This window comes from Lithobates pipiens, unplaced genomic scaffold (genome assembly GCF_037356315.1).
Source record: "Lithobates pipiens isolate NorthernLeopardFrog02 unplaced genomic scaffold, aLitPip1_a1.2 Scaffold_13, whole genome shotgun sequence".
Classification (NCBI taxonomy): Eukaryota; Metazoa; Chordata; class Amphibia; order Anura; family Ranidae; genus Lithobates; species Lithobates pipiens.
In genome coordinates, this window is record NW_027507718.1 from 146,621,729 (window position 1) to 146,647,930 (window position 26,202).

The 26,202-nt window shown below is 44.2% G+C and overlaps 1 protein-coding gene across 21 annotated transcripts in view; it reads right to left on the bottom strand.

Annotated features, from left to right (window-relative positions):
- The window catches only part of PTPRS (protein tyrosine phosphatase receptor type S), a 733,740-nt gene extending 709,012 nt beyond the window's left edge, over positions 1–24,728 (bottom strand). For 8 of the 21 annotated variants that reach the window (XM_077475708.1, XM_077475697.1, XM_077475709.1 and 5 more), the window contains exon 1: positions 24,467–24,727. The gene's annotated coding sequence lies outside the window, so the exon portion shown is untranslated. Of the gene's footprint in view, positions 1–24,466 lie in introns of all 21 variants that reach the window. The other 13 variants (XM_077475694.1, XM_077475692.1, XM_077475693.1 and 10 more) reach the window with 4 other exon arrangements.
- Between the last annotated feature and the right edge of the window lie 1,474 nt (positions 24,729–26,202).

A 26,202-nucleotide genomic window follows, 5' to 3' on the forward strand; every position in this document is an offset into this window, starting at 1 on the left:
CTCTCAGGGAATTTTATACTTATCTTCAACTTAAGCACTTCCTTCACCAATTGATTGGGCCCCAGTCTGCTCCCTACACACTGTCCCCTTTCGAGAGCCTTTGTAGATCCCGACCCCATGCCTCAGGAATGATTTCTCTTATTTATGCAGCTATCTTATCATCTACGAAACCGCCACTCCGGCCCTATCATCTCCAGTGGGAGGCCAAATTGGGTAAACAGCTCGACCCGGAGAACTGGCAAACTAGGACCAAAGCGCTGCCTACATGCTCCAGAAATGTTCTCTTCCTGGAGACTGCGTACAAGGTGTTCTATAGGTGGTATTACACCCCGGCGAGGCTGGCGACATTTATCCCGTCTCACTCCCCCCTATGCTTTCGCGGATGCTCGCAGGAGGGCACCATGGCTCACATCTGGTGGGCCTGCCCCAGGGTGAGCAGACTATGGGTCAGAATATATGCACTACTTCGTACACTCTTTCATACGGATATCAGGAGGGACCCTTTTGAGGCCCTCCTGTGGAAACCGATTGCAGAGCTTCTGCGTCCTGATCGTCAGCTAGCTGCACATATATTTACTGCAACCAAACTAACCATAGCACGGGCCTGGACGACTCCGGTCCTTAGCTACGAGGCAGTCAAAAACTGTGTATATTACATCATGGTAAATGAAAAACTGACTGCGATAGCATCAGACACCCATGCTAAATTCCTTTGGGTCTGGCAGCCCTGGGTAGCTTATACCCGCCCATCTAGATTTGATCAAGTACTCCTCTCCCTTTAAACGCTGAATGTCCCCCCCCCACTCCAGGGAGCCCCCCCCCACCCCCCCTTCCCCATTTCCCTTCCCCCCTCCCCCCATTTCTTCTCTTTTATTTTCTCTTTCTCTCTTTGCTATACTCCCATTACTAACTCTTTCTCTTATTTGCTGTTCTCACTCCTAAATCTGTCTCACAGCGCACACAGGCTGCCCAGTGGTAATCTCTAGTCAGTAGTGGGTACTGAAGTCCCCTTTCGAAAGCAGCCCAGATTTATCTGATCGTTGTGCAAGAGTTTTGTCTGAACTTCCATGTGCTATGTGGTTATCCGACATAGGAGTCCCATCGGACACACAAACTCTGTCCGTCCCTACGCCCCCTTAGTTATGCTCTATGGAGTGCGGCTACATGTTGTAGCCCGCCTCGGATACTCCTTGATGATTATTATGGGTCGGGCACTAGCCCAACTTTGTTATGCTTATATGTAACTCTTCACATGTTACTTATATGTATTTGACAGATTTTTGTCATACTTGCACTGTCTCACTGATGTGAATCTTCAATAAAACGTTTGTAAAAGAAAGCCCAAAGGTGCTCCTTGAATTTTAGGCCCTTCTATGCATCTAGGCACATCTCACACATGTGCAGGGCCGGCCAAAGACATTGTGCTGCCTGGGCCCAAAGAATGAAAATCTGATTAAAAAAGCCATAAATCTATTTCCTATTTTTTAGATGCTATAACTTTTTACACAAACCAATCAATATACGCTGATTGCTATTTTTTTTAACCAAAAATATGTAGCGGAATACATATTGGCCAACACTGAAAAATAAATTTTGTTTTGCGATATTTATTATAGCACAGTTGATCCATAGGAAGGCAAAAAACCCCAGCAGACCATGCTCCAATTTGCTACAGCAGGGGTAAAAAAAATCCTTCCTGATCCCCCAAGAGGCAATCGGATTTTCCTTGGATCAACTTTACCTATAAATGTTAGTACCCAGTTATATTATATACATTCAGGAAAGTATTCAGGCTTTTCTTAAACCAATCTACTGAGTTGGCCAAAACCACCTCTGACGGGAGTCTATTCCACATTTTCACAATTTCCAAAACCAAACTGCATATTCTAGGTGACGTCTTACTAATGATTTGAACAGGGGCAAAATTAAACCTTTCTCTCTGGAGTCCATATCTCTCTTAATACAAGAAAGGACTTTGCTTGCTTTGGAAACTGCAGCTTGGCATTGCATGCTATTATTGAGCTTATGATCTACCAAAACCCCCAGATCCTTCTCCACCACGGATTCCCCCAGTTGTACTCCCCCTAGTCGCACTCTAATTCATCCCAAAGGTGTTGTGTCGGGTTGAGGTCAGGCCAGTCAAGTTCCTCCACCACAAACTCGCTCATCCATGTCTTTATGGACCTTCCTTTGTGAACTGGCCCAAATCATTTAATGGAAGGGGGATTATGGGGTGGGGCAGTTTTTCAGGGGCTGGGTTTAGCCCCTTAGTTTCAATGAAGGGAACTCTTAAGGCATCAGCATACAAGAAATTTTGGACAATTTCATGCTCCCAACTTTGTGGGAACAGTTTGGGGATGGCCCCTTCCTGTTCCAACATGACTGCGCACCAGTGCACAAACAAGGTCCATAAAGACATGGACTTAGCAAGGGTGGTGGGAAATGTACTTTAAGTGCAAAAATTCACATTATAATAGTAACAAAAACATATAAAATTAAGTGTAACAATCTAAAAAAAAAAAAAATTCCAAAGTGCTATAATGGTGTGAACCTCCCAACTAAAAAGTTGTTGCACTTGAAGTTACTTTGTATTGCAATTATTATCTGTAAAGGGGTTTCCACCATCCCTGCTAAGTTTAATTTTATACAGTGTGTCTTATTTTCCATTTGATGTGCATTATATGTAAAGTTGCGTATAAGAGACTGGTATTGTCGTAATATTGAAGCCTATTGAGATTTCCATACCTTCGAGGATTCCACCATTATTGTTAAGTTATTGATCAGCGCTGTCAGCTGTAAGTCAGCGCTGAACTTTTTTTTTTGTGGTGTGGGAACACATAAGTGCTTAGCGGCAGGCCTTTTACTGGCACTTTTTTTATTACCTCCAGTAGTTTATTGTAAATAGTAGTGTGGTGATTACCTATTATACTAAAGATCGTCCCGTGGCATTAATAAACATCAACAGATTTCAGTTGTGCCCCACTGGGTCAACCCCCATGAACAATGTGCCTGGCTGCTGAGTTCATCGCCCCATCCCTGCACTCAGTGCACTGACTGGCAGCACTGATAGGAAGCAATGATTGGCACCGATAGCCGGCACTGATTGGCACTAAAACAAAGCACTGATTGGCAGCACTGATGGGTCCTGATTGGCAGCACTAATGGCACTAATAGGCTGCACTGATCGGTAGCATTTAGTGGCACTGATTGGCAGCATTTAGTGGCACTGATTGGCAGTACTGATGGGCACTAATAGGCAGCACTGATTGGCAGCATCTAGTGGCACTGATTGGCAGCACTGATGGGCACTAATAGGCAGCACTGATGGGTGCTGATAGGTGGCACTCATAGGCAATGATTGGCAGCACTGATGGGCACTGATTGGAACTGATTGTCACTGGTAGGTGGCACTGATTGGAAACACTGGCGCTGATAGGTGGCATTGGTTGGCATTGATATTACAGTAGGTGGCACTGATTAGCACTGACTGGCACTGACAGAGGAGAGGGATTTCACACTGAGCCGATATTGACATTTAATGAAACTGACATGTAATGTAACTGCATGCAGAGATAGACCAGCTGTCAAAATTCAGTGATGATGTTGGGGTGGGCGGGACCCAGCAGCTATCAAACACCAGCCAATGATTGGGCTGCTTAAGAAGGGGGCAGGGCCAAATACACATAGCGGCCCACCCAGACCTCATCCCATTGGCTGGTGTTTGCCCACCCCCAACATCAACGCTCAATACTGATAGCTGGTCTCTCTTCTGCATTCATTTAATTACATGACAGTTTCACACACTAAGCGGCTCTGACAAGCATCAATATCAGCTCAGTGTGAAACTGTCTCACAGGATGCACGGACTGCACACTCATTGGATGCAGCCTTTCACAACAGTCCCACTGGCAAATTTTGGAAGACAGCAGGCACAGGTGATTAGGGTTTGCCCAGGCACACGCCTATGGGTACAGGTACAACTTGTCACTGCCGGCTGCCTCACCTCTTAAAATGTCACCTGGGACCATGGGGCCCAGCCCTGCACATGTGGTATACCCATACCAGGAGACATAGCAGAATGCGTTTTGGGGTATAATTATAAGTATGCCTATGCTCTGTGTAAGACATAACTTGTTAAACTGACAACTTTCTGAAAAAAAAACACATTTTATTTAATTTCTTCATATTCCAAAAAATCGTGAGAAAAAATGAATTTAAAAAACTCACTATGCTTCTTACTCAACTCCTTGAACTGTCTACTTTCCAAAATGGGGGTATTTGTACTGTCTTGGCATTTTAGGGCCAAAGAGGAATGAGATAGTACATCAGGAATGATCAATTTTCAAATATATATATATATATACATATATACCGTAGATTGCAGACCCCATAACACATAAAATGATGTACTTAACTTTTACCAAAGAAATGTCGCAGGATACATTTTGGCCTATATGCATGAAGAAAGATTATCTTTCCTGACAGACTCCATGGCAGCCTACGTATAGGTTAACCCCGCCTCTCCTACCTCATAGGACCCCACTCCCATAAATCTTTGCTTCTAGTCAGAGACCACGTTCCTTTTTTGTCCTCCTCCTAGGACCAAGGTTTTACCTTATGAAGTTGGATCCAGGCCGGCTGGTTTGTGCACGAATTTCAGGATGGCGGTTCTTTCTGGAGCCCAATTCCCCAGCTATTAGCAGGGTGGGCACGGGCAATTTGATGCGATGCCATGAAGAGCTTACTAACCAGCCATCGGCTGGCAAGCGGCAGTTTGGCCAAACGTCCTTGCTATTAGCGGGAGGCCCCCCTATTTATGATGCCCCGGGTGCACTATGAGTACTTCAAGCTCCCAGTACCAGGTAGGGTCGTTTATCTATGGCAGCAGTTTTTGTGTGTTTGTACCGTTTCTGTCTATGTCTTCCTGGTTATGGCGCTGGGACGCTCCTGCGTTCCATCTCGCTGCTTCCTGCTTCGATCTGCGCAGCTGCCGAGTCTCGATTGAGATCGAGGCTTGGTTTGCGCAGGCGCGGTCGGGGCAAGATGGCGGCGGCCGCGCATGCGCGCGGGCGTTGTACGGCGGCGTCAGTCTCGGCGCAAGCACGCTGTGGGCGCGATGACGTCATCACTCGGCGGCAGATTCAAATAGCTGTCAGAGACAGCTGTTTGATTGGGATGCTTTTGAGCTCAGGCTGTGATCCCGGTGTCTGCTCTCTGTTTTCCCAAGGTATGTCTCCCTTTTCTCTCATGGTCAATTTGTTCTACACTGTCTTATTATACTCTGCAAGCACTGTATTTGTTTTTATTGCCTAGCTGTTTGAATCTGCTGCTATGGACGTATCGCCGCCCCCCAGTGGCCAACCCGTATGCCGCAGGTAGGAATGAATCTTTTTCTTTTCATTCTTATAGTTTCATAGTTTCATAGTTAGTAAGGTTGAATAAAGACACCAGTCCATCCAGTTCAACCTGAGTGAGCGTCTACAATTGTCCCTATCCCTGTACATTGCAAACTCACATCAGTCCCTACCCTCAATGAGCCCAGAATCCAAGGTCCCCATTCATATACTAGGGCCAATTTTTGGACAGAAGCCAATTAACCTACCTGCATGTCTTTCTGCCTGTATTGCTTGGGTTAGGATCAGGATGACTTTGTTTTTGCATGTTTTCTTCTTTCCAGCCCTTCCAGGTCTGAACCTCAGTTATCAGCACATAAAGATTCACATCACCATTCCACGTCAAGTTCTAGACATATTAGGTCACCATCCAGACACCGTAAAGAAAGGTCTAAGTCTGAGTCTGGTCGCCATTCTCACCGCCATGCCAGCCGCTCAGAGACAAGAGCCTGCTGGGGATGTAATGCTCAGGTCCCAGAGGGTAAATCCCTCTGTGAGCTATGTTATGGAAGAGCCATGAAGGAAAGAGGAGCTGGGGACCAGCAAGTGGAAGCTCTGGTCAGGAGAGTAGTTCAGGAATCACTGAATAAAGCAGATTCTGTTCAACCGTTTATCCCTCCTTCCGGTACGGCTCTAGCCACTGATGTTTCGGATACAGAGGTTCCTGGTCCCTCTCGTGATAGTCCCTCATTTTCCGGTTCTTCCGACAGTGAAACTGAAAGCTTGGAACCTGGTGCCGGTTTTGACTTTTCCTTAGTTCCGCAGTTGGTCAGGGCGGTCAAGGAGACATTGAGATGGGAAGATCCTGTAGAAGCTCCCTCTAAGCAGAGGAAATACTTTAAACATCTCAAAAAGGAGCGCCCAAACTTCCCCTTCCTGGGTGAACTTGGCGAAATTATCATGGACGAATGGAGTAAAGTTGAGAGGAAAAACTCCTTGATTTCAAAAATTTCAAAAATTTACCCATTTAAGAGCAATGAGGTGAAACATCTAGAGTGGGCCCCTCTCATTGATGCAGCCTTGATGAGGCTAGTGAGACATGTTACACTTCCTCTGGAAGATACTGTGTCCTTCAGGGATGGCCTAGAAAGAAAGATTGATACGGACTTGAAACGTATTTATATAACAGCAGGTATGGCTTGTAAACCAGCCTTAGCCCTGGCAGCGTTATCAAAAGCTATGGAGGCCTGGACGGATGAAATTGGCGCAACCCTGGGCAGTATGTCCGAAGAGTTGGTCAGGAGATCACCAATACATGAGCTGAGACTCGCTTCGGTTTTCCTGGGGGAGGCGTCCCTTGATATTATTCGCCTTGTAGCGCGTGTTATGCTTTCCTCTGTTACGGCAAAACGTGCCCTATGGCTTCGCCCCTGGGTTGCTGATCCTGCCTCTAAACAGGCATGGTGCAGAATTCCCTTTGAGGGATCTTCCCTTTTTAGGAATAAATTGGATTCTGCCATTACACGCGCTACAGGTGGTAAGTCGGGGTTCTTACCCCAGGATCGCCGTCTCCTGGGTCAGAGGAGATCTCAATATAGGTCAGATCCAGAACGCGCTAGAGATGCCCGTCGCTACAGGCCTGGTCGCGAATTTAGAAAAAATTGGAGGAGAAATCAGCCCTCTGGCCAGAAGTCCTCAAAGTCAGCTACATCTGGGGGACGGGAGCCTTCCAAGTCTTTTTGATATAGAGCCTGTCCAGGCGGAGCGGGTTGGGGCCCGGTTACTCCTTTTCCAGCACGTCTGGGCAGCCTCAGTCAAAGACTATTGGACAATCAAAACGTTCCGACAGTTCTGCCACACTCAGAGGAAAAGAGACAAATTCTCCTGTCGTATACAGAATCCCTGTTGGCCCAAGGAGCCGCCATTCGGGTTCCAACCGAGGAAAGGTTCAAAGGCATTTACTCCCCCCTTTTCATGGTCCTCAAAAAGAGTGGTTCCTGGAGGCCGGTCATCGACCTGACACACCTGAACACATTTATAAAGAAAGAAAGGTTCAAGATGGAGACATTGCTAACAATACGCCAGACGATCCAACCAGGCGATTGGCTTATTTCCATAGACCTGAAAGACGCTTACTTTCATGTTCCTATCGCAAGGGAGTTTCAGAAGTATCTCTGCTTTGCAGTGGGTCAAACACACCTTCAGTTTACTTGTCTCCCATTCGGGCTTACAACATCGCCTCGAGTGTTTTCCAAGCTCTTACTGGCCATCGTGGCTCTAATCCGGGTCAGAGGGATTCGTTTGCACCATTACTTGGACGATCTGCTCTTACTCTCTCAAAACAGAGACCATCTCTTGGCACATCGAGATCAGGTCATTTCTACCCTGACGGAATTCGGGTGGCTATTGAACAAGGAGAAAAGTCATCTGATCCCAACTCAGTCCTTAACGTTTCTTGGAGCCCGATTCAACACAGTAAAGAGTACAATCTCCTTACCTCTAAAGAAGATTCCGGTGATTCGCGACAGAGTCTATCTTGCAATGTCATCTCCCCTTCTCAGGGCCTCACGGTGTCTGATGATAATAGGTACCATGGTGGCCACAGCTCCAATGGTGAAGTGGGCGCAATGGAGAATGCGACCCTTTCAGAGGGGATTTCTCCAACAGTGGGATCCGAACTCCCGAGATCATCTGGTTTGGATAACCCCTTCAATGAGGGAGAGTCTTCCTTGGTGGTTACAGCAGAAGAACCTTCTGAATTGCCATTCAATAGCCCCGGTCTCCTGGGTAACGGTGACAACGGATGCCAGCAGCAGAGGTTGGGGTGCTCTATGCTTGTCGGAAGTAGCCCAAGGCATGTGGGACTTGCCATCCCAGAAGGTAGTCTCAAATGTGCTGGAACTCCGGGCCGCCTTCCGTGCTTTACAGGCTTTTCTCCACTTGACATCAGGATCTTCAGTCCTTCTAAGGATGGACAATACGACGGCTGTTTCTTACATCAAAAGACAAGGGGGCACCCGCAGTCTTTCCTTGCTGAGGGAAGTAAAGCCAATCATGGCTTGGGCCCAGTCAAATCTGTTGAATCTAACGGCAGTCTATCTTCCGGGAATTCAAAATGTCCAGGCGGACTTGCTGTCAAGGTTTTCCCTGGACAACAACGAGTGGTCTCTCCACATCGAGGTGTTCAACTGGGTTCTGTCTCTGGGAGTTCTGCCAGAGGTGGACCTGTTTGCCTCCCTGTGCAACTTCAAGCTGAAGAAGTATTACACGAGGTGTCGTTGTCCTCAGGCCTTCGGAGTGGATGCTCTGACGGATCAGTGGAGGTTCCACAAGGCTTATGCCTTTCCCCCGGTTCCAGTCATTCTCCGATTTCTGTCCAGGCTCAGATGGGAAGAAGTCGAAGTAGCAGCGGTTGTTCCATACTGGCCCAACAGACCATGGTTCCCTCTCTTATTACAACTCAGCTACCGGGATCCAGTTCCGCTCCCTCTCAGGCCGGACCTCTTGTCACAGGGAACAACCTATCACCCTTGCCCATCTCAGCTCCATCTGATGGCTTGGTTTTTGAAAGGGAAAGGCTGGAGGCACTAGGCTGTCCTGATACAGCCATTTCTACTCTACTAAATGCCAGAAGACCAGGTACCAATAAAGTTTATCAGAGGATTTGGGCAAAATTAGCGGACTATGTGTCTACATCCAACGGCTCATGTAGAGACCCGAAGATACGGGACGTTATTGGTTTTCTACAAAAGGGTCTAGACTTGTCCCTATCTGTAAGTTCCTTGCGGGTTCAGGTCTCTGCGATCTCTGTATTTTCAGGTATCTCATGGGCCAAGCATCCTCTCACTAGGCAGTTCTTCAAAGGGGCAAGAAGACTCAGACCTCAGAGAAAGCCAAGGTTTCCAAAATGGGATCTTCCTTTTGTTTTGGATTTTTTCTCAGAAATGCATATGGGACAAGCATCTATTAAGGATCTCTCCCTTAAGACTTCTTTTCTTGTGGCCATAACATCGGCCAAAAGGGTCTCTGAGATTAGTTCCCTAGGCTGCAAGGAGCTATTTCTCACCTTTTTCCCAGATCGGGCAGTCCTGATTCCTATGTTAGGTTCAAATCCGAAGGTAACAACCGTTTTTCACGAAAATCAGGAAATTGTCCTTCCAATTTTCCAGGCAGATGAAGACTCCAATATTCATCCTCTAGATGTTGGAGAAGTCTTAAAGCAATACCTAGAAGCCACAGCTCCTTTCCGGAATTCTGACCACTTATTCATCTACTTTTATGGGAAGAATAGAGGTTTACGTGCTTCTTCAAGAACTATAGCATCTTGGATTGTCCAAGCCATCCAAAGGGCGTATAAGGCTAAGGGTCTGGCTCCCCCAGAAGCGGTTACTACTCATTCTACCAGGAGCGTTTCTACATCGTGGGCAGCTTCCCGTCATGTTTCCCCCGGAAGTGATCTGTAAAGCGGCCTCATGGTCGTCGATTAATACTTTTATGACACACTATTGTGTAGAACCGGCTTCCTTGTCTTCAGTTAATTTTGGTTTGAATGTCTTATCTGTTGACGGTGCCAATTAAACCTTCTTTTCTTTAACCAGCAATTGCCCACCCGGGTGTGTATGGCTAGTCATTTCCCATACGTAGGCTGCCATGGAGTCTGTCAGGAAAACTGAGCTTGTTATTTTTTTGCTAGTTATAAAAAAAAAAATACTGAAAATGTTGGATTCTTTTTTTCTTAATTTCTGTTATAAAATGTTGCAAATAACGGAAAATTTATATCATATACTTACCGTAATTTTCCTTTCCTGATGGACTCCATGGCAGCAGGAGTTCCCTCCCATTGCTGGAGTAGGCTAAGTTACGGAACGTGGTCTCTGACTAGAAGCAAAGATTTATGGGAGTGGGGTCCTATGAGGTAGGAGAGGTGGGGTTAACCCATACGTAGGCTGCCATGGAGTCCATCAGGAAAGGAAAATTACGGTAAGTATATGATATAAATTTTCCGTTATTTGCAACATTTTATAACAGAAATTAAGAAAAAAAAAATCCAACATTTTCAGTATTTTTTTTTTTATAACTAGCAAAAAAATAACAAGCTCAGTGGCAGTTATATACCACCAAAAGAAAGCTCCAGTTGTCTAAAAAAATGGTAAAAAATGTATTTGGGTACGGTTTTGCATGACTAATTGTCAAAGTCTGACAGCGCTGAAAATTTTAAGATAGTATGGGCAGGAAGGGGGTGGAAGTGGTGGCCACTATTGAGGTGATTAAAGGATAAGTTCACCTTTTTGGGCAGAATTTCACTTTTCATAATAAACAGAATAGTTTTCCAATGCCATTCCTGCCCCACCCCTCCCAATGTGCTTTTCTCTCATTTACCTCATCCACATGATATTTAGAATCTTGTCAGTCTTATTGTATCTTTGAATGGATTTTCAAATTACATATCTTCCCGTGGCTTGTATCAGCATTCACTTCCTGTTAGTTCATCTCCCAGAAGCCATCACTTCCTTGTTGGATCACAGAAGAGGGCGCCATGGGGTATGTTCACCACTCTGGATGACATCTCCCTCATTACAATACCACCTTCCACCCACTTCCTATAGAATCTGATTGTACAATCTCCTTTAGATCTCCCATCAGCTATGGTGTACAAGGGCCTGCCTGATTTGCTACAAATTGAATAGATTGTTCAGCTGTGTCCTCTAGTCAATAGTTCTGGTAAATCTAAAGGAAATTGTACAATCAGATTGCATAGTGTATGGCATCTTTATACATTTACATAGGAGGGAGTGGACAGAGACACTCAGTCATGAGGCCCCATTCACATCTCCACCTAAGAAAAACTTACATTCTCGCATGCATTTGTTTTGTGTGTTTTGGAGAGTTTTCACTCGCCAGGCATAGGCCAGCCCATTCACTTAAATTGATGCCCTACGCACAACAATCACCTCAGGGAAGCTCCAGAACGTATATATATGGCCAGGTCGGAGCTCTCTCCTTCTTACTGGACTTTCAGGAGCGTCCTTCAGAAGGAGGGGAATTGCGTGCCCTCGCAGTGGCGCGATCCCGATGCGCTTGTGTCACCCGGACATGGCGCATCTCGGATAGGCAGGAGGGCTCTGTGATTGGCCCTCCGGATCACATGACAGACGTGTCCAATCACAGCCGTCATGTGATGTAAACAAACAGCCGGTTGCTAGGCTCTCCTCTCCTCGCGCAGAAGTCGTCGCTGAGGAGAGGAGAGCGGATCGCTGCAGCCGGCTGGTGATCAGTGAGTATGAGCTGTTTTTTACTCACTGATCAGCAGTCTAGTGTAAAACACACATGTCCCCAAAACACACAAGTCCCCAAAACACACATGTTCCCAAATAATAAAAACACCTGTCCCCCACATATGTCACACTAAAATCACATGTCCTAATGATTATCTGCACACATATGTCTGTGATCACCTGCACACATCTGTACATGATCATTTGCGTACATATGTTCATGATCACACAAACCAATTATTATACACTTAACTGGATTTTTTTTTTACCAAAAACATGTAGCAGAATACATGTTGGCTTAAATTTATGACAAAATTAGATTTTATTGGATTTCTTATAAAATAGAAAGAAGAAAATATATATATTTTTTTTCCAAATTTCCACTCTTTTTTCACTTATACCGCAAAAAATAAAAAACGGAGTCATGAATAAATACCACCAAAATAAAGCTCTATTTGTGCAAACAAAATGATAAAAATTTTATTTGGCTACTGAAAGTGCAAGAGCGCTGAAAGCTGAAAATTGGTCTGGGAAGGAAGGGGGCGAAATTGCCCTGTATTGTAGTGGTTAAAGAGGAAGTAAACCATGATGAGTTTACTTCCTCTTTGATTCCCTGCAAAGGTAAAGCATAATGGACTACTATGCATCGCATAGTAGTCCATTATGTGTCACTTACCTGACACAGGAGCCAGCGAAGTCACTGCTGTCCCCTGTAGTCCGGAGCATCCATCTTCTCGGTGGGTCTCGCTGCTCCGCCACTGTCATTCGGCGAAGTCGCGATGACGTCACTCCCGCGCATGCACATGGGAGCCGCCACTCGCGGCATATCACTGTTGACAGCGGCGCGCTCAGTGCCTGTCTTTCGGCAAATATCTCCTAAACCGTGTAGGTTTAGGAGATATTTCTTGGACCTACAGGTAAGCCTTAATCTAGGCTTACATGTAGGTCAAAGTGGTTTGTAAGGGTTTACAACCACTTTAAGGAGATTCGCCCTCTCTATTTGTCCTGTTTACAATTATCATTGAAAGTGAAAGTATGAGAAAATACCAAATTTTGGGTTTCCCCCAGAAAAGTAATAGAGGGGAAATCTTCAATGGGGACACTAGTTCCGGTGACCCAAGGAATTCCCACATTTGCAGGGATTTCTTCTCACTTCCTGTTTGGCTATGGGACAGGAAGTGGAGAGAAATCTCTGCAAAGGGACACAGATGGCGAAAAGGAGAAAAAATTATGACAGAGGTTATAACTCTCCTTTGCTCTAGGGGTGCACCGAATGGAAATTTTGGTGCCGAAACTGAACAGTTTTAAAAAAATAATATTTATACTTTTATATATAATTGTATAATATTTTGACTTTATTAATATCATCAATTTAAATTAATATGAATTTATTGTTGGCCATTATTGGCACCTTTAGTGCAAGAAAAGCTCACGAAAGATGCAGTCTCTAACCACGTCTTGTATCATGTCTGCAATCTCTTACTTAAACTTAAACACACTGCTAATAGTATTAGTAAAATATCCATTCGGTGCAACTCTAGCAGACATGATACAAGAGAGGTCAGAGACTGCAGACATGATACAAGAGATCAATGCAGCCTCACCAGTGTCCATCAAATGCAGCCTCACTCATGCCCGTCAGATGCAGCCTCACCAGTGCCGATCAGATGCAGCCTCACCAGTGCATGTCAGATGCAGCCTCACCAGTGCATGTCAGATGCAGCCTCACCAGTGCATGTCAGATGCAGCCTCACCAGTGCCCGGATTAGAGCAGCAATCTCTTGCTGTATCACAGAGCTGGATTTGAATTTCCCAGGTCGGATGGCCACAGTAAGAATGTCCCGCCTCCTGTGATACGTCACACTGATTCAATGTCCCGGCATTGGATGTGTGCCGTTTATCATAGGAGGCGGGACATTGTTACTGTGGCCGCCAAGACAATTCAGCCCCGTAGCACAGGGAGATCACCACTATGCGTGAGGAGGTGGACGGATGACACCCCCGTAATGTGCAGCATCCCAGGCCAGGTTATAAGCTTCTTTTGGCCAAAACACAGTTTTCGGCCAATACGTTTTGGCGGCCGAAATTTCGCTGCACCTCTACTTTGCTCTATGCAAAATTAAAAAATAATGTTTAAATCTACTTTAAGACCCCTTTCACACAGAGGGCGTTTTGCAGGCACTACAGCATTAGAAATAGCGCCTGCAATCCGCCCTCAAACTGCTGCTCCATTCATTCCAGTGTGAAAGCCCGCGGTGCGCTGGCAGGACGTCAGGAAAAGTACTGCCAGCAGCTTCTTTGGTGCGGTGAAGGAGTGGTGTGTTTACGGCTCCTCCACCGCTGCTCCCCATTGATATCAATGGGGCATCGCTGCATTACCGCCGGCAAAACGCCACTATTGCAGGCGGTTTTAACCCTTTCATGGCCGCTAGTGGGGGGTAAAAGCGCACTGCTAGTGGCTGAAATGAGCTGCAAATCCGACGGTAAAACGCAGCTAAAAATAGAGGCGTTTTACCGCCAACGCTATGGGTGCGGCAGTGTGAAAGGGGTCTAAAACAGCAATGTGCTTCTGAGTCACTCCTGTAACACATTTACTAACTATTGACCCTCATAGTAAGTCTTACTTTTCAACGTTCAGCACCAGACCAAGTGGTCCACCAATAAATGCAGTTGGACCAGGTCCTGCTGGTGGCTTCTCAAAATGGTCAGCTAAAAAGTGAATGGATAGCATATAGTTAAAGCATTTTTAATAAAAAAAGCAAACCTTTATTATATTGCAGCTTATGACTTATTAGACGTGATGGCTGTATAGTTTCCTTTTTTAGGCTCTTCTGTTTTCATCTGGTGATTCAGCCAGCAAGTCTGTTGTTTTTTACAAGCTCAGCTCTCCTGGAGAATGCATTGGTTTACATTCATGAGACAAGCCACCTAACACTAGCAGGGTTAATTAACGTGATCCATTCATCATTTTTGTCAATCCTGTTTTTCTCCCTACCCCTTTTTTTTTTATATTATTTAAAATGTTCTGTTGAATTTTTAACAAAAGCAAAGTTGGATCTTTATTTTAACTATGGAATAAACAATGGTTGATGACAGTTACTTTTATCTGGCTCAACTTTTTTCTGAGAAATGTTTCTCTTTTCGTGGAAAGGTTCCAACAAATTTCTCCACAGCTGTAGTTGCTTTAACCCATTAATCTCATCATCTAGAACAGCCTTTTTCAACCAGGGTGCCTTGGCAACAATGCCCAAAAATTGCCCAAAAACTGTATACAAATCAGCATGTGGATGAAGCCTGCCTTTTATTTACACAAAGCCACAGGTTTTCATTGTGCACCATTACAACCTTCTAGCTGCCAGCGTCATAATGACCCTTGGCATAATCAGTTGATAAGGAGAATGTCAGTCGCCTGCATAGCATCCTTGTTTGACCCTCCCCTGCCCCTCTCCATCAGCATTAGGGTCACATTAGCTGAGTGGAAAAAAACTGAGAAAGAAGAGAAACCTTTGAATACTAGTCAGTACTAGTTTGCAAAGGAGTATTTGCTTTGGAAGAATAAATCACCTCTAACATGGTCATCCTACGTGTGGGTATGTTGCTGCATTTTGTAGAACTACTAAAATAGTTTTTACGTTTTAGAATGGGGTGCCTCGAGACTGTCCATCATTTTTAAAGGGTGACTTGACTGAAAAAAGGTGACACTGATCTAGAAGACCACAGCAACATAATGATACCATAAAGAGGTGGCTAGTTAGCATTGCTATGGACTGCAGTGCTGGATCCACAGGTCATAATACTAGTCAGCAACACAGACAAAGGATACAGCTGACACAGTTAGCAAACACCAGAAAAAAAAATTGTTGTTTAAAAAAATTGAAGGTTGGTTTTAGACAACCGACTTTATTTATTTTTTTGGCTTCGGTAGAGCTTCAAGCAAGTCCCTAGTGCTGAAGGGGAGATTCCTGGCCTTGTATATCAATTTTGCTCTGCGTTGTGTGTCTTCCTCTTATAGAAGGCATATATGTAAAAGTTCACCCGGTTGGGGAGCCAGGCCAGGGAGTTCACCCATAGCAATAGGAGTGGTGCCAAAGAACTGGTCACTGTGCATTTATTGAAAATTCTGTATTATTATAATGGCAGCTGCTGATAACAAGAGAAAATCCGAACAGCTTTTTTCAAGATTATTGTTAGTATTTGTAACAACATTATTTAAAGTGGTTCTAAACCTTAAATTTTTTTCTACCTTAATACATTCCTTGCATTAAGGTAAAAAATGTTTAGGCATCTGTATTGGCCCCTAAGCCTTCCCACCCCCCTTATACTCACGTAAGCTCTCATCTCTCCACTCCTGGGTCTTTGCTGATTGGCTGCTTTCAATCAAAGTCAGTGACGAGAGAGTGGGGGGCAGGCCAGAGTTGCCACAGTCTCGCTGTCTATGTCAATGGATGCAGCAGCAGGACTTGGAAGCGAGCCGCACAAGTGCCCCCATGGGAAGTGGCTTCCTATTAAGGGCACTAGCCAAAGAGGTGGAGCTAATAATGCCAGCGAGAACCCCGAAAAGAGGAGGTTCAGGGCCCCTCTGTGCCACTCTCTAAATATATTAATAAATATATTATTTTTGTTTTAAAAAAAAAATTCTTTTGCAACCACTTTAACCACTTAATAACCGCCCTATAGCCGAATGACGGCTACTGGGCGGTTTCTTAACTCGTCATATGACGTCCTCCCAGAATTCCGCTCTCGCGTGCCCCCTGGGGCGCGCACTCGAGAGCATCCGTGACCGCCGGGTCCACAGGACCCGGCGCATCACGGATCACGGTAAACGGCCGCTCATAGCGGCCGTTTACCACGTGATCGCTCCGTCAAATGACGGAGTGATCACTTGTAAACAAATGACGCCGGTTCCTCCCTCCCCCTCTCTGTACCGATCGGAACAGCGGAGGGGGAAGAGATCGGTGTCAGCAGCGATGTGGGCTGCATCTGCAGTGCCCACATCGCCGCTCACCGAAAATTAACCCCTCAATTCCCTGCCAATACTCTGCAATACCCTGCCATTACTCTGCATTACTCTGCAATACCCTGCAATACCCTGCAATACCCTGCAACACTCTGCAACACTCTGCAACACTCTGCAACACCCGCCAATACCCTGCAACACTCTGCAATGCTCTGCAACACTCTGCAACACCCTCCAAAATCCTGCAATGCTCTGCAACGCCATACTCTGAGATACCCAGCCATACCCAGCCATAGTCATTGGTACCCTGCAATACCCAGCCATAGACACCCCCCCCCCCTCCCGCCGCCCTCCGGTGCTTCTACCGACTCGCCAATACGATCAAATCCAGAATTTTTTTTTTTTTTTTAGGCTTCCCAGCTTAGAGGTGAGACCCCATATCTCACTGTAAAGAGGACCTGTCATGCCATATTCATATTACAAGGGATGTTTACATTCCTTGTAATAGGAATAAAAGTGATCAAAAAATTTATTTTTGGGGAAAAAAAATGTCAAACTAAAATAAAGTAAAATGAACAATACATTTTTTTTTTTTTAAAGCGCCCCTGTCCCCATGTGCTCGCATGCAGAAGCGAACGCATACGTAAGTCCCGCCCACATATGAAAACGGTGTTCAACCCACACATGTGAGGTATCACTGCGAACGTTAGAGCGAGAGCAATAATTCTAGCCCTAGACCTCCTCTGTTACTCAAAACATATAACCAGTAAAAAATAATTAAGTCGTCGCCTATGGGGATTTTTAAGTAGCGACGTTTGGCGCCATTCCACGAGCCTGTGCAATTTTTAAGAGTGACATGTTAGGTATCGACATTATGCAAAAATTGGGCTAACTTTACTGTGTTTTTATTTTTTTTTTAAGCACAAAACACAAAAAAAATCATTCGAAAAATAGCTGCGCAAATACCGTGCGAGATAAAAAGTTGCAACGACCACCATTGTATTCTCCAGGGTGTTTGCTAAAAAAACATATATAATGTTTTGGGATTCGATGTAATTTTCTAGCAAATAAAGGATGATTTTTACTTGTAGGAGAGAAATGTCAGAATTGTCCTGGGTGCTCCAGAACGCCCGATGGCGCCCCCTGCATGTTGGGCCTCTGTATGTGGCCATGCTGTGTAAAAGTCTCACACATGTGGTATCGCCGTACTTGGGAGTAATAGCAGAATGTGTTTTGGGGTGTAATTTGTGGTATGCTTATGCTGTGTGTGAGAAATAAACTGATAATATGACAATTTTGTTAAAAAAAAAAAAAGGAAAAAAAATCTTGATTTTGCAAAGAATTGTGGGAAAAAAATGACAACTTCAAAAAACTCATCATGCCTCTTACTAAATACCTTGGAATGTCTTCTTTCCAAAAAGGGGTCATTTGGGGGGTATTTGTACTTTTCTGGCATGTTGGGGTCTCAAGAATTGAAATAGGCCGTCAGTACTTCAGGAGATCAATTTTCAGATATTGGCACCATAGCTTGTGGACTCTATAACTTTCACAAAGACCAAATAATATCCACCAATTTGTACTTCTTTTTACCAAACATATGTAGTGGTATAAATTTTGGCCAAAATTTATGAAGAAAAAATTACTAATCTGCTAAATTTTATAACAGAAACGAAGAAAAATTCATTTTTTTACAGAATTTTCTGTATATTTTCTTTTATAGCACAAAAAATAAAAAACCCAGCGGTGATTAAATACCACCAAAAGAAAGCTCCATTTGTGTGAAAAAAAGGACAAAAATTTCATATAGGTCCAGTGTTGCATGACTGAGTAATTGTCATTCAAAATGTGAGAGCACCGAAAGCTGAAAATTGGTCTGGTTATTAAGGGTGTTTAAGTGCCCAGTGGTCAAGTGGTTAAGGTATATTTTATGGAATCATTTTTATACAATCAATGTTTGGGGATTGATGAATATCTGAAACTTCATGAAAGGGTCAAGGAGCTGAAGAGTTCAGGGACCCCCAATTAGGGTTTACATCTACTTTAAAATAATTTAATTGTCCTTGTTGAAGTACTGGAGAATAAGGCCCCTTTCACACATGCTGATGGTATGTCCGTATTTCATCCATCCGTTTGCGGATGAAATACGAACATCCATTCATCCCTATGGGATAGCGGGTGTCTGCGGATGAGCATCCACAGACACCCGATTTCGTCCGCCTCCGCAACAGTCCGATTCTGCAGACGGAGGAAAATCCTATTTTTCCTATCCGTCTGCAGAGCGGATCGGACGAACACGGACACACGGTCCGTGCTCGTCCGATCCCCATAGAGGAGAGCGGAGAGCTGACAGGGCGGTCCCCGCACAGTGTGCGGAGACCGCCCTGTCCGCAGTCAGCTCAGCGGGGACAACGGAGCGATCCCCGCTGAGCGAGCGGATCTTCACGGGGCGGATCATTACTGATCCGCCCCGTGTGAAAGAGGCCTTAAGTGTTGGCTGTATTCATCAGTTTGTTTATACTTTTTTTAATAAAAAACTGTAAGTCGCTAAATGTGATTAGCACAAATAAGTGCCTAAAGCCACCCTGTTAAAGGGTTTAAAAAATTATATTAGCACTACCCTTTAATGAAAACAACTTTATACTTTTCTTATTGGCTTATTTGCAGAAACGTTCCTCTGTAGCCAACATCGATCCCATTTCAGGTTTGTTGAGGAAGATTTGTGTATTTTTACAGAAACTATGAAATCCAACTAGGTTTTAACCACTTCAACACCGGCGTATAGTCATATGACGCCCGCAGATGGGATCTCCCATCCTGGGAGAGCGTCATATGACGGCCTCTCATTCCTGGCCATCGAGGGTGCGCGCGGCATTGCCCGGGACCCGATACGTGCCCGACAGCTGCGATGTCCGCCGGGCACCAGCGATTGCCTGGGAACACAGCAGGACCATGAATCTGTGTATGTAAACACACAGATCCACGTCCTGTCAGTGGAGAGGAGACCGATGGTGTGTTCTCAGTACAGAGAAACATCGATCGGTCTCCTCCCCTTGTGAGTCCCCTCCCCCCACAGTTAGAATCTCTCCCAGGGAACATAATTAACCCCTGCAGCGCCCCCCTAGTGTTAACCCCTTCCCTGCCAGTCACATTTACACAGTAATCAGTGCAATTTTATAGTACTGATCGCTGTGTAAATGTGAATGGTCCCAAAAATGTGTCAAAAGTGTCCGACGTGTCCGCCATAATGTCGCAGTCACAAAAAAAAAAAAAAAAAAAAAAAAAAAAATCGCAGATCGCTGCCATTACTAGTAAAAAAAAAAAAAAATGCCATAAATCTATCTCCTATTTTGTAGACGCTATAACTTTTGCACAAACCAATCAATATACACTTATTGAGATTTTCTTTTACCAAAAATATGTAGAAGAATACGTATCAGCCTAAACTGAGGAAAAAATTTGTTGTTTTTTTTTGTTTAAATGGGATATTTATTAAAGCAAAAAGTTTTGTTTTGTTTATAGTGCAAAAAATAAAAACCGCAGAGGTGATCAAATACTACCAAAAGCTCTATTTGTGGGAAAAAGGGACGTCAATTTTGTTTGGGTGCAACGTCGCACGACCGCGCAATTTTCAGTTAAAGCGACGCAGTGCCAAATCGCAAAAAGTGCTCTGGTAAGGAAGGGGGTAAAATCCTCTGGGGCTGAAGTGGTTAAACAATAGAGCACAACACCCCTCCTCCTTTTTGCATATATATACACATATCTTTATTTTTTTTGGCATTTTGGTACCTTTTCTGTGTTTTTTCAGCTGGCCGTGGCAAGGTGCGTCACTTACGCAATTGCATCAAGCCCTCCTCCTCCCTCCCCCTGCTGCTTTCTGAGACACACAGAAAGCACAGCGCGACTCACTGAAGGCTTCACTGCTGGTTTACTACTTGCAATGCTGGCGCCTGCACCCAAAGCTGATGGAAGGATCAGCTTGGGGTGCCAACATTGAGGGCTCCCTGGACAGATAAGTGTCCTCATATTAAAAGTTAGCAGCTACAGTATTAAAAGCTGCTGACTTTTCTATTTTTTTCATACAGGCTGGAACTCTGCTTTAGATACCTTTTTAATTGTTCTAATATGTGCCCCATTTTAACTATTGAAACCACCAAACTGCTCATTCACTCCCTTGTTATCTTTTGCCTTGATTAAAGCTACTCCCTTCTCTTAGGCCTACCTCTCCACAGGCTATTTTCTTTCAGTTTATTATGAACGTTGCTGCCAGGCTCCTCTATCTTACTAACTACTCAGGGTCAGCCACCCCTCTCTGTCAATCCCTCCACTGGCTTCCAATTGCTCAAGTAATTTAATTCAGAATACTAACAACATACAAAGCCATTCACAACTCTGCCCCGAGCTGCATCACCAATCTTTTCTCCAAATATCATCCAAACCATCCTCTCCACTCCTCCCAAGACCTTCTGCTTTCTAGGTCTCTTGTCTCCCCCTCCCATGCTCATCTCTAGAACTTCTCCAAAGCTTCTCCTATCCTTTGGAACACTCTACCTCAACCTGTCCGGCTATCTCCTACTCTGGCCCCCTTTATGCAATCCCTGAAAACTCATCTCTTCAGGGAAGCCCATCACACCTCCAACTAACTACTTTTTTTTTTTTTTTTTTTTTTTTTTTTATCAGCTCGTTTCAACAGTTCTTACCTTTTATACCACTTTTCGCACCCTGTTAGATTGTAAGCTCTTATGAGCAGGGCCCTCTTTACCCTCTTGTATTTTATTGTGTTGTAACTGTACTATTTTGCTTTATATTGTAAAGTGTCATGCAACCTGTTAGCTCCATATAAAACCCGTATAATAATAATACTATGTAGCAGGGCAGCCATGGAACCCAGAAGATAGCGATGATCGCTGTAGTAGTTGAGGCTACTACAGTGATTTCCAGTTTCCACACAGATCCCACAGGTAAGGCATACATATATACATACGGTACATACATCAGATGAAGCTGGACCAGTGTAACTATGTGTAACTATGCTATAAAATACATACAGTACCTGGAATTCAGCTGTAATGTAATTTAAAAGCATGTATTTTTAATTCTCAGGATTTCCTCAAGCTATAGAAAATTTTCCCATGTTTCCCAAGTAAGAATCATTAAAAGCTGACTCAAATGTTCCCCTTTTCTTATCATTTATAAATCTGTTACAAATAAACTTGAGCCATTAAATAAATCCGGATGTGGATATTTTTGCATAGTTAGACTGGTCTGGCATGGACCAGTGTAACCATGCATATACCATGCCTGTAGGATCCCTCTAAAACTGGAAATCACTGTAGTAGACACCACTACACCAGTGATCGCCTCTTATTTCTGGATTCCATGCCGATCAGCTGCCTATCTGCACCATTAAAAGAGAAGTATGGGGGTTATTTTTCGATTAATACTTACCTAGGTGGATGCAGCATAGGTCCGATGCTGCATCTGTCCCTCACCGCCTCTACACTGAGAACCAAATGATTGAACACCACTGATGGCTCGGTTCTCACAGCTCCTTGAGCAGAGAACTGCATACTGTCAATCAACAGCTCCCCGCTCTGCCCCCCCCTGTGCACACTGGAGCATTGAGCTGTGGTGGGGTGGGAAGCGGCCGTCTCAGGCTCTCAGCAGCTTGCTGAGGGGTTGAGACGGACATCAGGCCCTTGGTGGATTGGTGGATCCAGACTTTATTGTCGTGATGATGCGGTGCCTGGACTGATTTCTGTGATGTCTGAAAACAGTTAAAAACAAATTGCACTCCTGTGGCCCATAGGAAAAGCCCAACCAAACAAGCTCAGGCTTGACTTCTTCTTTAACACAGAAGGTCAGCAACTAGGCAGAGGCACCATTCAGAGAACGATTTGCATTTTAGCAATAGAAGCAAAGAATTCTGTGATTGGATAAGGTGAAGAGCATGACATTGCCACCCCACCTCTCCACCTAGCCCATGGAAAGCTTTGCATTCATTAAAAAAATGCAAAACTATCCATAAATGGATCCTGTATCAAGCGGGTGACCTCCTTAGTTTTACACTGCAGCATCTCAGCACAGGGCCCAGAAGCAAGTGGAAGTCACTGGAGTAGTGATGTCTACAACAGTGATTTCCAGCTTTGAGGGATCCCACAGGTATGGCATATGTATAGTACATTGGTCCAAGGTGCACCAATGCAACTAAGTAAAATATCAATAATTGGAATTCTTCTTTAATTCAAAATTGTAAAAGAAAAAAAATGATATTTTACATACACACTCAATATCACTTTATATACGGTAGAAGTTATTCTGGATGCTGTATGGGTTGAGTAACAGGTTGAAATAGATTTGCAATAAAAGCATCAATGACATCACACAAGGGCTGTACCATTCAACTGTGGGGTTCTTCATCTATTGTTTACAATGCCAACTGCCATTATCCACGAATCGTTATTCTAGTATGGTGGGTTATTACACCCATACTCCTAGAAAAACCCAGTGTAATACAATCAATGCAATCGATTTATACAGCTAGAGATCTTCAAGCAACCCTTCCATACACTATAATGCATTTAACTGAGCAAGATTCATTTTTCATAAACGATTCCAGCTGTCCAAACATCCCCCAAAAATATCAAAACCTGTGCAACGTGCTAAAGGTATAAAAGATTGTAAACTCTAACGAGCAGGGCCCCCTGTATTGAATTGTATTGTAATTGTACTGTCTGCCCTAATGTTGTAAAGCGTCGGGCGCTATATAAATCCTATATAATAATAATAATAATAATAATAATAATAATAATTGTATGGTGCAGATTGAAAGGTGTAGTGCTCCCTTTCCGTTTGCGGCCTACAATGGAGATGTTTCCAATGGTTTTCTCCCCCTCCCATTCACTGGTAGGAGGAATGCAGCTATCCAGAATTATCAGCTATTCACTTCCCTCCCCCAGCAGAACAACAGATGGTCTTACAGAGTGGGTGATGAGGATACCACTCAAGAGTACAAGAAGCTGTATTCTCTACTAGAATCTCCTCAAAGCAAAGCATTTTTTTTGTTCCTCTTTTTTTTTTTTTTCAATCAGTCATTTGCTTCCTCTACCCATTTGTACTCCAATTCATTGATTTATAAAATGAAATCTGAATCTTGACATGATCCAGGTGGCATATACTCTTTAGGTCAAGGTTAACATGTAATTCAAGAGGAGGAAAACCTGCTGTGTAATAATAATCTTTTTTTTTTTTTTTTTTTTTTCTACCGTACTGATCGATTCTGTCTACCGTACTGATTTCTTTTCAATTTGAGCCAATCAGACCTAGCAGTTTTTTTTTTTTGCCCCCCCCCCCCCCCCCCCTTACAGAGAGCAGCAGCAGTAGTGCATTCTGTTCTCCATTGCAAGAAAGTGACAGCAGCCACCAAAATCCGATTGACAATTTTTACAGTACGTTACATCAACTGTACGGGCGTTTAAATAAAAAAAGAACAGAACCCAAGAATTATGCTCTTGCGAAAAAAAAATTAAAAAATCCCTGTCAGCTACCACAGGCCTCATATAGGGTGAAAAAAAAATGAAATGTATGACTAGGCAATAATGGATAATAATGAACATCTCCCATCGTGTGGCATTGAATTCTTGCAGCCAGGCTCAGGTAGATATTGCACCACTGCCCTGCTCAATGTGCCCGCTATATTCCAATGGCATGGCAGAGAGAAATAAATATATAAATGGAAGCGCTCTGACCTCCCTTTCCCAGCCCAATCCGCTCACCATTACATCATAAGAGCAGACATAATAAGCGAAGAAAAGAAGTCTCCATCACAGGGCTCCCCCCCAGCCATTGTCGTGAGCCAACCTTTAACGAACACAATTCCTATCAGGGCCATTGTCATTTCTCACCGGTGAAGAAGAAGCCGCGCTCCGCTCTCCGACCATCAATCCATCACCCGAGCGAGGTGCGCGGTGCCACCGGAAATACCGTGCCCCGAGGCGATGACCCAGCAGAGAATAACGGGAGGGGCGGAGCCTGCGCGTTCCAAGGCGGTGTCTGCGAGGGAGCGGTTCTCTCAGGGCTCCCAATGCGTACGCCGAGCGCTGTTTAGCCCTGATGTTGCAGTCCTTCTCCGTTCAAATGCTGTGTGCCTGTCTTTTACCAAGCGGGGCGGAGCTTGTCATTGCCAAGGCGGTGCTATGGTGACTACATCACCGTTAGATGATGAGACCTGTCATCCGCACCCAGGGGCTATTGTGGCGTTTTTCTTTTTGGTGCCGCAGGCTAGGTGGAACACGATGCCCACAGCCCCCCACCGCCCAGGGAATAAGTGTTCACATGGAACCAGCAAAAGCGGGCTTACTGTCACAGCTTAAAAAAACAAAACAAAACATAAAGCATCGGTGATTGGATGATGTTAGTACGTGTGATGATTTATAGGCCTCTTGAAAATGCTAGCGATTGGGCCAACGCCATGTGCTTTTTGGGTATAACCTCTTATCGAGAGCACGTAACGCAGATGTGCGACAGCAAAGAGGGCGAGTCTTAGCGCCCACATGCTGCAAATACACCTCCATGGCAGCTGGAGTTTCTGTGCTGAGAGTGCGCTAACAGTCTCAAGTGACTGAGTGGTCCTATCCAATCATGTTACCATGGTAACAGTCAACCGTACCGCGTTTCCCCGAAAATAAGCTTGGGTCTTATATTCGGGGTAGGGCTTGTCATGTGCTGTCTTCGCTCCCCATCTCCCTCCCTGCCTGTAAGGAATCCCCAGTGCCAGGGGAACTGAGTTAAAAGTGCCTGTAAAATCCTAAAATGCACTGTATTACAGTACTATACAATGTAAACTGTGCATGCCTCTGCAAGCCACCTGTGACAAACACAGTACAAAACTGGAAGGCCTCATTGACTTGGCCATTAACCACTTGACCACTGGGCACTTAAACCCCCTTAATAACCAGACCAATTTTCAGCTTTCGGTGCTCTCACATTTTGAATGACAATTACTCAGTCATGCAACACTGTACCCATATAAAATTTTTGTCCTTTTTTTCACACAAATAGAGCTTTATTTTGGTGGTATTTTATCACCTCTGGGTTTTTTATTTTTTGTGCTATAAAAGAAAAAAGACCGAAAATTTTGTAAAAAAATGAATTTTTCTTTGTTTCTGTTATAAAATTTAGCAGATTAGTAATTTTTCTTCATAAATTTTGGCCAAAATGTATACTACTATATATCTTTGGTAAAAATAAGTACAAATTGGTGGATATTATTTGGTCTTTGTGAAAGTTATAGAGTCCACAAGCTATGGTGCCAATATCTGAAAATTGATCACACCTGAAGTACTGACGGCCTATCTCATTTATTGAGACCCTAACATGCCAGAAAAGTACAAATACCCCCCAAATGACCCCTTTTTGGAAAGAAGACATTCCAAGGTATTTAGTAAGAGGCATGATGAGTTTTTTGAAGTTGTCATTTTTTCCCACAATTCTTTGCAAAATCAAGATTTTTTTTTCCTTTTTTTTTCCCACAAAATTGTGATATTATCAGGTTATTTCTCACACAGCATATGCATACCACAAATTAAACCCCAAAACACATTCTGCTATTACTTCCAAATATGGCGATACCACATGTGTG